We start from the raw sequence: 3599 nt of genomic DNA, 5'->3' as shown, positions 1-3599 counted from the left end.
TCAAAAATAAGCAAGCCACAGATCAGAAGGTGTTGGCCTAACATAAAATAAAACTGAAAGTCAGAAGGCACATTCCAGAGAATATATTCCAGTAAATGAGTGAAAATGAAGGTACACTACTACTCCAGGAGGTAAAGTAAATTTTTCTGAAACTCTTATTGAAACGTTAAAAAAAAAGGTATACATGTTTAAATCTTAGTTCTTCAAAGTATAAAAGGCTTTTTGTTATTTAGTTCAAAAAAGTTTTAAATTCACAACATAAATAAGACAAAAGAACATTCTGTTCCAAGGTGACTATTCTCAGAAGTGCCTCACTTGTCGCTTCCTCCTAACATATCCCTAAGTGCAAAGAGAACCAGTTGGCAGTGGTGTGCAAGATCCACTTCGTATTCAACGACCCTCCTCATCCTGCGCTTCTTCTGGATGTGGTGAATCCGGTGCCTGCCTTCTGCATTCCCCCTCACTGTCCGACCCACCTTCAGCTCTGGCAGCATGCTGGCCCTGGGGAGAACTGCCACAGGCTGTCTGTGGGAACAGCTCCTTTCAGCTAGAAAAGATGGTAAAAAAAAAATGCTTCTTGACAGTCTCTTGTTTGCAGGTGTTCCAGAATAATCGAAAATACATGATTAACTGCCAGAACTTTGCGACTATTCATCTTCACAAAATTTCCAAGGGGAAGCTGGGCACGATCAATCCCATAATGTGATGCTTGTTTACATGTAAATCCCTTACAATGGTTGTGCTCTATCAGTCCTCCAGTCACACAGGTCTTTGGCTCATCCAATTCCTGTAGGACGTCAGGGGAATCTGAGGTAAGATAGACCAGGTCTTCTTTTTTTATAAGTTCACAATAGGGCTCTGGTTTGATGTGGCTATCCTTCCAATTGACCCATCCTTTGTCACCATCATCCATGTTCTTTTTCAAGTGGCCTCCATGGCTTGTCAAGTAAAACTGCACAGGATGTAGCGCTCTTCAGTTTTCTGCATAACATTGCTGAATCTGCTTATGAAGTTTCTTAATATCCTTCAAGACCATTAAATCATCAAACCTACAGTCAATGATAAGACAGAGTGTACCATGAACAACTGGTCTTTGAGCACATTTCCTGTTGTTTCCATCTGAGTTTGATTCCAGTGAACACTGTCGCTCTAATTCCTCTTGCATTTTTCCTTCCACTTTTGTTTGTGGAGTTTTCGTCGTTCTTCCCATTTTTTCTGCTTCATTAGCCTCTTCATTCAGCTTTTAGATACTGGCTTAGCCCCTTTATTTACTCTTGATTTCTGGCCCTCCTCTTATTCTTCACTTAAGTCTTGCTTTCTTTCAGCACCAGAAGTCTCAATAAAATCTGTTGTTTCTGTTGACATTATTTGGTGTCTCTGAAAAATGGTTCAAAGAGTGGATGAGAAATGTGGAACAAGCTCAGAAGGCCTTTCTGAAGTGGTCTTGATCTTGCTTATGAGTCTTCCTCCCCCAAATGGATTTTAGCCCTCTCCTAACCCAAACTCCTAACTGGTATCTTGGAACATTGAAGGAGATGACAGAAGGAATAAGAAGAGAAGAAAGGAGGCACTGGAAAAGAGGAAAGAAAGAAAAACACACTCATGTTACCTTGGAGAACATTAAAAAGGATTTAGCTTCTAATCTCAATAGCACTTAATTCTATGCAAAACCACAAATAAATGGTCACTCTGCAATAATTTTTTTCTCCTTCATTAGTGATAATCTAATATTGCTAAAGCATATAGAACCATGAAATTTCTAGATATCTTGCAGAATAAAGAATCACAAACATTTTCTTTATAAAAGCCAATATTCTGGGCCTTGGAGATAGCTCAGTGATCTAAGTGCTTGCCTGGCAAGTGCAAGGACCGGGGTTCGATCCCCGTACTACGTGCCATTCCAGCCCCACCCTGGGCACACCTAGCCAGCCACCAAGACCAGGCATGGTGGTGCATACCTGTAATCCCAGCACTGGGGAGGCTGAAACAGGAGGATCACTAAGAGTCCAAGCTGCTCTGCACCAAATACATAATTTTTTTAAAAAAGCAAAAATTCTAAGGCTGGGAATCTAAGGTTATAAAGTCTGTCCTGAAAGACACACTGTACTGAAAGAGGATGTTAAAAATCAATAAGTCAGAGAGGGAAGGATATCAAAAATAACATATCTGCCAGAGCTGAATCTATACCAAAAACTTAGACTCAGTAGCTCAGCTGTTTCGTAGTAAATCAGTTGGCCATCTGCCCAGGTAAGCACTGCTCTTGCAGATCCTGAGGATCATAATGATATCTGACTAGGAACAGGAAACTGTAGGGTGGTCTCTTGACATGACTTTGCTATGCATTTCAAATTTTATCAATTAGTGAGCACCACAGGCACTCTAAGTGCCCAACTTCTTCTCTAAGTAACCTGGAAATGGTGAGCAGAGGCAGTTCTACCATGAAGCTAACACAAGTTGGCTTTAAAGGCCTCTGTCTTGTGCCTTTCCTGTGAAACCTGGAGTTAGAAAGTGTTCTCTGATAGGAGGGATCCAAGTTGCCAGACAAAGTTTCTGGTAAATTTTCCAAATTTCAAAATAAACGTATTTGAATCCCCAGGTTTCCACTAATTTATTGTGATTTCTTTCTTGTTTTAAAGAAAATGTGATGTTGATATCTAATATACTCATGACAGCTTGTTCACTTTCTGAAAGAGGGACCTCAAAACTGCACGGCACTCAGGTGCCACAAAACTTGGATCTGTCCACCTCAGTGATAATGAGTTCTTATCTGCTGGCATTTGACAAGCAGATAGTGGCGTTGAGATGGTACCACCAGCTCTTTCTTTCATTCTCAATGTGTCTTGATTTGAAAAAGTTATGTGGTTGCCTTGCATATAGTATAATATATTACAGCCAAGTGCTGGAACAGAATGTTGGTTTTCAAATCAAGCACTGTCATTTACTACACATACAGAAATGACTTGGGGAAGTTATTTAATTTCTGTGACAGCTAATCTTATATCAATTTGAACAAGTTGCCAAATGTCTATATAACTTGCTAAGTGTTGCTTCTGGGCATGCATCTGAGGGCATTTCTAGAAGGGTTTAACATTAAAGTTAATAGCCTAAGCAAAGTAGGTGGCCTTCCCCAGGGATAGTGAGCATCATCCAATTCTTTGAATGGAATAAAAAATAGTGGCAGAGGATGAATTCTACCTGATTACTTGAGCTCAAACATTGATCTTCTCTTGTCCTCAGCACTCCTGATTCTCATGAATTCATCCCTGGACTGGGGATGTGCGCCGTCAGCTCTCGAGCTCTCTGGCATTTCAATTACACCACTAGCTTTCCTGGCTCTGCAGCTCGAGGACAGAAGATTGAGGGGCTTTTCAGCCTTCAGAATTGTGTGAGCCAATGTCTTACCATAAGTCTCTGCCTAGAAGCAGATAGACTGATAGACAGATTCTCATATATATAGAACTTTGCGACTATTCATCTTCACAAAATTTCCAAGGGGAAGCTGGGCACGATCAATCCCATAATGTGATGCTTGTTTACATGTAAATCCCTTACAATGGTTGTGCTCTATCAGTCCTCCAGTCACACAGGTCTTTGGCTCA

General features: G+C 40.7%; 1 pseudogene; it reads right to left on the bottom strand.

The window, feature by feature from the left end:
* Positions 1-390: 390 nt before the first annotated feature.
* On the bottom strand, positions 391-1365 carry LOC101591704 (annotated as a pseudogene).
* Positions 1366-3599: the final 2234 nt, after the last annotated feature.

Source organism: Octodon degus, unplaced genomic scaffold, assembly GCF_000260255.1.
Source record: "Octodon degus isolate 3935 unplaced genomic scaffold, OctDeg1.0 scaffold00115, whole genome shotgun sequence".
Lineage (NCBI taxonomy): Eukaryota > Metazoa > Chordata > Mammalia > Rodentia > Octodontidae > Octodon > Octodon degus.
This window is presented reverse-complemented; position numbering and strand designations above follow the sequence as displayed.